The 7,783-nt window shown below is 44.9% G+C and overlaps 1 long non-coding RNA gene across 1 annotated transcript; it reads left to right on the forward strand.

Annotated features, from left to right (window-relative positions):
- The first annotated feature begins 5,108 nt into the window (after window positions 1–5,108).
- Window positions 5,109–6,628, forward strand: LOC121903845. The gene is made up of 2 exons (XR_006098107.1): window positions 5,109–5,220; window positions 5,327–6,628. It is a non-coding gene; the product is annotated as an uncharacterized LOC121903845 (long non-coding RNA).
- The last annotated feature ends 1,155 nt before the right edge of the window (window positions 6,629–7,783 follow it).

The raw sequence follows: 7,783 nt of genomic DNA on the forward strand, positions 1-7,783 counted from the left end.
TCTCTGCACTAATGACATCATTATTACAAAAATGATTAAAGTGCTGATCAGCTGATACTCAGAGAGGCCATCACCTGGTGAACTGATCTCTGGGATGGATCAGGGTGATGTTGAGGCCTCCTGTGCTGTGAAATTACTCTTTCCTTACAGCCAGATTCCTCTATGTCCTCCAGCAGAAAGATATTTACATCAAATCTGCATTATTAATGAGCTGCTGCTCTGATTGGCTGGAGGTGTGGCCCCCACCGTCACCCCCAGCCAATCAGAACAGGCCCTAATGAAAGCAGCAGCATGTTTACCTGCAGTAATGTCTGCAGACAGTATATAGCGTCTATGAAGCTGCTGCTGCTCAGCTGAGACTCAACAGGAAGTTTCAGGACGGCGAGATCGAGTCCAAGTTTCCTCACAAAGTCAAAGTCTGTTTTTCAAACGTTAGCTTAGCTTTAGCTCAGATATATTATGTTCCTTTAGCTGAGGAACAGAAAGAAACCATGTTTTAAAACTTCATCACAGACTGAAGATGAAACAGTAGAAAATCCTGCAGCTGAGTGTCGTTCAGCAGACAAACAACCAGTCGCTGATAACGGAGAGAAGATCGTCTCCAGAAATGAATTTCAGTCGTTCCTGATGTAAACGTCCGTCCTCTGGAAGGCTGGAAAGACTTTTATCTGCTGAGCAACCAGCAACACTTCCAGTGTGCTGCTTCGCTCGTCATCCGGCTGTGATGCAAACTGCGACTACTGCGACGTTACATAAACACTCGGCGTAGCGCTGGGCGGCGGCGGCGGTGGCGGCGGGCTCATAATGAAGCTTCCTGCTGATCTGATTGGACTTTCTGGTGTGACGTAGTAACGAGTAGTAACCGCCTCAACGCCGCTCGCTCTGCAGCCGCCAGTTTCAAGATAGAAGGTAGTAATTTACAGCACAGGAGGCTCCGACATCACCCTGATCATCCCACACATCACTTTACTGGTTTACTGGTTTACTGGTTACACGTCTTTAAATGGAGATTCAGCCTTTTCACACATTGATGATTAAATAATTTGAAACCTGAAACTTCCTGTTGAGTCTCAGCTGAGCAGCAGCAGCTTCATAGACGCTATATACTGTCTGCAGACATTACTGCAGGTAAACATGCTGCTGCTTTCATTAGGGCCTGTTCTGATTGGCTGGGGGTGAAGGTGGGGGCCACACCTCCAGCCAATCAGAGCAGGAGCTCATTAATAATGCAGATTTGATGTAAATATCATCAGAAACAGTCTGCTGGAGGACAGAGAGGAATCTGGCTGTAAGGAAAGATGGATTTAGAGAAATATAAACAACTTTTGGTGAATAAAATGTCACAGATATGTTTAAAATATAAAAATGAGTGTAAAAGGGCAGAATACAGACCTTTCAGTAATGTCACATACCACAACAGTGTTCAGTTTCCAGGCAACCAGAGAAGAAAACATCACGTCAGACTGTCGAGCTGATTGGATAAAGTCTGATTTATTCTGCTGGATTTGATACAAATGAATAATTATGAATTATTACATGCAAGTGAATTAAACTCATTATGGAAAGACAGTAAATTAAAACAGTGTGAAGGCTTTATTCTCTTCCAGGCACGTGGAGTCTGGATGGCTCCCATTAGTCATCACAACAAGGGAACAAACATACAGAAATGTGGGAACGATGCGTCTCTTTAAGAAACCTTCACAGGCTTTAAAGTTACATTTCTGCACATTTAACACGACTGTTTGTCGTCCTTCACATGAGATGAACACTGACTGGACACTTTAGCCTCAGTTACTGGTGTCGCAGATTCCACAAGATGTTGGAAACATTCCTCTGAGATTCTGCTCCGTGTCGACATGATTGCATCACATCGTTTCTGCAGATTTGTCAGCTGCGCATTCATGCTGCAAGTCTCCGGTTCGACCACATCCCCGAGGTGTTCTGCTAGATTCAGATCAGACTGGGGAGGCCACTGAAGCAGCGTCAGCTGGTCAACGCCGCCCCCACACCCACCCCCACCCCCGCCCCCGTCTCCGTTCCAATTATATAGAGAAGAAAGGCGGTTAAAAGCCGTTAAACATATGAAATAGGTAGCCATGCCAACATTCATTAACAGTCAAACTGTATTTGGTTAATTTGATGTGAATCTGTCAGTTACCAGTCTTCCTTCCGCAAGCAGGTGACCTGAGGCTGCTCTCTGATTGGTTGCTTCAGATTTTCCACAGGAAGCAGCTCTCTGCTTTGATTCAGCAGGACTGTGAGCAGGTCGTCCTCCTTCCAGCACGCTCAGTAATCCAGCCTGGTCTCACCGACGGCGAACGGATAACACGACAACTTCTTGTCATTTCGTGTGTTATTATCTCTACACGTTTTAAGCTGTTTTAACGCCGTTATGTTTGAGTGACAGAGGAAGTCAATATAATGTGACTTAGTTTTAATTTATAAGGTGATTCTGGCTCATTGGGAGGAATTTTACTGTTAACTCAAACCATGATCTTTGTGCCTAAATCTAACCGACGGTGTTAAATGACACACGAAAAGCTTAAAACACGTAGACATCCATGCAAAATCAGACTTTGGTGTATGACTGCACGCTGTTATTTGTACGCAGGTTGAAGAGACCAGGTTGGAAAATCTCTCCTAAAGCCCAGAAAAGTGATTTTAATGTTGAGTTTAAAGTCACCTTGATATAAAGTGTTCGGAGCAGAGACAGAGACGTTAATGCACATGTGCAATGAGACACAACACAGAAGCAAACCAAGAAGCGAGAAAACTTTTTTGGCTGACACCTAAAGACAGTTAACCTTGCAGGGGCTAAATGTTTGTCCCCAGGTGGGAGCGAAGTCCTCACATGTAATGCTATGAACAGATTTATGTCCCCACATGATGATGAATAAATAACACACACACACACTCAGTCAGTGGCACTTCATTAATCACTGTATCTCCATCAGCTCCGCTGGTCCTTGCATCAGCAGGTTTTGAAAGTGCTCCTCCAGGGAGCGTGGAGGCGGCGAGCGGGCCGAGCAGCGCCAGAAACACACACATCAGGCTGTTTGGCGTGTCAGGCTCAACAGGGGAAACACGGCCGTGTGCTGCAGCGGGCTGGCTCTGGATGCTCGGGTCGCTGCGGAGGAAGGAAGCCTGGCCCAGCAGGCAGGTTGAGCAACAGCAGCGAGCGGCCCGGGCCAACCGCCACCCTTCACCCAGTTGGGCCGCTCTCTGATTGGCTGAGGATCTGGGGGGAAGGTGGCCGAGCAGCGAGCGACCCCCTCTGAGTGATGACCCACGAACACTCAGATTAACACGCGCTGCCAGGGTCGAGGGTTCAACTCCCTGCTGTGTTGTTCAGTACGTGCAGCAACGCAGCAACAGCACGGCTGCTGCTGCAGAGACCACCGCTACTGCAGTACTCATAGTACTGCTGTACTGCAGTACTGCAGAGACCACCGCTATACTATGAGTACTGCTGTACTGCAGTACTATGAGTACTGCTCTACTGCAGTACTGCAGTACAGCTGTACTCATAGTACTGCATACTGCAGTACAGCTGTACTCATAGTCCTGCATACTGCAGTACAACTGTACCAACAGTACTGCAAACTGTAGTATAACTGTACTCATATTACTGCACACTGCAGTATAACTTTACTAATAGTATTGCACACTGTAGTACAACTGTATTAACAGTACTGCAGTACGGCAAGCTGCAGTATAACTGTACTAACAGTACTGCACACTGTAGTACAACAGTACCAACAGTACTGCACGCTGCAGAGTAACAGTACTGAATAAACTGCAGTATAACAGTATATAGTCTGTATCAGAGTCTGTCCTCTTATAAAACAACCTGTAGTCATTCTGAGTTACAGATGCAGCCACAGACTGTATAAAATAATGGACGTAACCACGGTAACGTCACCCATTGATTTGTGGACTCGCGTTTGGCATTTTGACCGTCGCCATCTTGGATTTTTGGAGCCAGAAGTGATGAGAAGTGACCACGTGGATACGAGCGTGGAGCTGACCCTAGCGCTAGCTGCTAGCTTGGTTAGCCTCCAGGAACAGTTTGACTTAGTGGCCAAACTGTGTCATTACAACGTCACATGATGCTATATATTAATGCTATTTGTCCCATAGATTTACATTGTGAGACGTCTGTAAATCAGCAGTGTCACACACAAGTTTCACCATCAGAATTTGATCCATTCGGTTTGATCACATTTTGAAAGTCTAGAAGAGCCGCACAGTTGACTTATTTTATCCCCATTCAAGTTAGCCGGAGGGCTAAACAAGAAGTTAGCCGTCTCTGCCGGTGGAAGTCTCTAGTGAGCATGCTCCATGATGGGCACTTTGGCCCATAAAGCATGTGCAGTATGTATTTATCCAGGTCATTTTTTACAGTAGGAAGTGGCGTTTTTGGCTTCGTGCGCCACTGAACAACTTGAACGAGGGCCCCGCCTCCAACGCTGTATCCAGTTGTCTTTATACGTCCATGATTTACAGTCTAGATTAGAAAATGCTCCTGTTGCTCTGGAGTCACATGATCAAACCACAGATCTGGAGGAGACTTGTTGTGTCAGTTTGTCAGTACAGTTACACAACATTATTACTGTTAATGAGTAAATAAGGTCATCATGTGAACATACATCAGTCTAACTCTGTTTCCTTGTGTGATTTTAATCTGTTTCCTGGTTTATTTTCATGTACTTCAACTCTCACAGCTGTAATTCATGAACAGCTGGAGCCACAACAGGTGGAAAACAGAGCAGGAGCTCGAACCAATGAGCAGCTCTACTCAGATTTCTGGAGTAATAAACTGCAGTAGCGCTTTTTCCATCAGGACATGTTTCCAGATTTGAGCTCCAGGTTTCTCTCAGCAGATTTGTCCAGTTTATCAACAGGAACCTGAAACCCGACATGACGGGAGGAACGTTAGAGGTAAAACGTTCAAACCTTCGAGATCTTACTGCACTCTCCTGATCCAAGCCCCACCCCTCCTCTGCTCCGAACAGGTTAAAACAAACACACCCGACCCTGCCAAGAGCTCACAGAGCCGCCGGGGTGGGGGAGATGGGTGGGGGAGATGGGTTGGGGGGGGGGTGAAGTCAGGACAGAGGTGCGAAAAAATAAAAACAAAAGAAGAACATCACATGGCGGCAGGAGGCATGCTGCTGCTCGTCATCAGCTCTGCGCCGGCCTGTGGCATTTTCTCATGATGTAACTGAATAACACAAATAAATCAACTGGATGCCTCGCTGACATATCGCCCCTCCCCCCCGCACCCCCCTCGCTGATCTCTGACACTTGTTCTTGTTAAAAGCAGGGCTGAACGTCCTCCTCCGCAGGTTAACTGGCAGCACGCCGAGGAGCAAACGGAGCTTGGGTTTTCCAGACGTGGTCCAGCCTCCACATCAACACCTCTGTGAGGCTTCGTGCCACGCTTCAGTTGGGTGAGAATGGATCTGACTCTGTTGGCCATGAAGAGCTTCAAAACAACAGCTGAGGCCGCAGGTCTGTTATTTTAATCAGCTCTTCCAAAGGACACGATGAATCAAGACGCGGTTATCTGACACGCCTGATTTGACTTATGTGGATGTAACGTTCTGTTGTAGCATGAAAATACTGTCAGGTGTCTGTTAGAATCACATGTGCAGCAGAGCTGCAGAGCTTCACAGGGTCCCGAATTTCACTTCATGTCTGTGGTCTTCAGTCCCGTCTCAGACTTGATGAACACGTCGTGATACGAACGACTGAAGTCTGCGAGCAGCTCAGTCTGCAGGTCCAGCAGCTGGACCGTCTGGTCTCGTCTTCCTGCTGATATTTTCTTCTACATTTTGCTCCACAGTGTTTCTACTGTTTCCACACTTTCATCACACACAATGAGACCTTTTCAAAAATGTTAACTCGCATAAACAACATTCAGCAAAGTGAGTTCTGTGGTTAATCGTTTAAGTTTTAGTGTTCAGACATCAGATTAAAGGCTCCGACTGTCCTTTAACAGTCTGAGTCTGTTAGGTGATTTTATGTCTTTTTGCTTTTTGTATATTTTATCATGTAAGATTAAAGGTAAGTCTTCCTTATAAAAATTAAATTGTGATAATTTATCATTAACTTGCGTCTAAAATCATAATTATATAAACAAAGTGAGACGTTTGTATCTGAACATGAGTTCATGTTTGTGCTTCAGACTGAAACGTCTCCGTCCTGATCAGCTGACTGTCAATAAGCTGCACTACAGCAGGTTTGGACTTCAGGACTTGTTGCTATGACAACAGCTCCAGATCAATGTTAAGACAGCTTCCAAGAACCAAAAACATCCAGACGGATGTCAAATCATCAATATTCTGATGTGTATGACTCAACGCTCAGGTCAACTGTTTCACCTTCGTTCTGGATCTGAGCGTCAAGTGTCTCCGCTGCAGGAAACCGCAGTGTCACATGACATCATATAACTTCATGTTTATTAGGATGATTTACACGGTTTAATGACAAACAATTATAAATGTTTTATACTTTAAAATATCTTTATGTTGTGTAGATTGAACTAGAGAGCAGATAGCGTTGTTGACAGCTGATGTATCATGATGCTTTTATTTGATTCTGAACGAATAAATAGTCAACATTTTAATGTCTTCAGTTGTCTTATTGTGTTTTTATTATGTTTTTATGCTGCCTTGCTGCAACAATAATGTCCTCTATTGGAATAAAGATCAGAACTGAACATGACAAGTTCAGCTGAAGAAGCTGTTCCAGTGTTTTTAGTGGTTCTAAAGCAGGAACCAGTTCAGCCCATTTGTTCCTCTGGTCAGTGGACACAACAACGCAACATCATTTACTATAACTTAAACCAAAAATAAATGTCACCATCCACAGCGACTCAGAGCTCGCTGCACTATGAAACTACCAGCCAATCAAATCCACCTCAGAGGCGAACGGTCAGCGGTCGTCAAGAACATGAAACTTGGTTTCAAGCCAAGTTTTCCTGACTAAAAATAACAAACATTAAAATGACAGAAATGTGTCTAAAAGTAAAATACATTTTCATCAAAAGACTGAAACCAAATCAGAGTCAGGCGCCAACATCAACACATTCAAACGTTTTCATGCATTTATTGGACATCTGACAGACTTTATACTTCCTGGTTGACCTGCTGACGCAAACTCATCTATTTACAACAAAACTCCACAGCAAACACTCTGGAGATCAGCTGATCAGTCACCTGCCGGCTTCACCTGTTCCACATCTGACACATGACGACTCGGCTCTCAGGACTCGACAGAAGGAGGAAAAACTCACAGTCGTACTGAAGAATCTATCAATTATATTTATTTTGAAGAAATTGCAACAAAATAAATCAAACCAGTGGATGAAATGGTCGGTCAGTATATCTTATCTGTACTAACCGATTCCCTGATTGATTACTTGTGTTCATCTATCAGCCACCTGCTTCTGTTCTGTTTTAACAGCCTGTAACTACCTGCCGAGTGTCCACACCTGGTTAAGCTCACCTGTAACAGCCAGTTTTCATGATGACTGCTGCTGCAGTAAAGCGTCTCATCACGCTGTAAAACAGAGGAAGCGTTATCATAAACGTTGTTTATTGTCTCAGATCATCAGACTGTGAAGCTGATCTGTCTGTTCCAAAATGTATTTCCCCTGCTGTAGTTTCTGTGGTTGCCATGGTAACACGGCGAGTCACTGCAGCAAGTTGAAAAACCTGAAAAACTGAAAAACCATCACATCAGTGGCAAAGAGCTGCGCACGTTCACGAGAGCAGCC

Source organism: Thunnus maccoyii, chromosome 1, assembly GCF_910596095.1.
Source record: "Thunnus maccoyii chromosome 1, fThuMac1.1, whole genome shotgun sequence".
In the NCBI taxonomy this organism is placed as follows: domain Eukaryota; kingdom Metazoa; phylum Chordata; class Actinopteri; order Scombriformes; family Scombridae; genus Thunnus; species Thunnus maccoyii.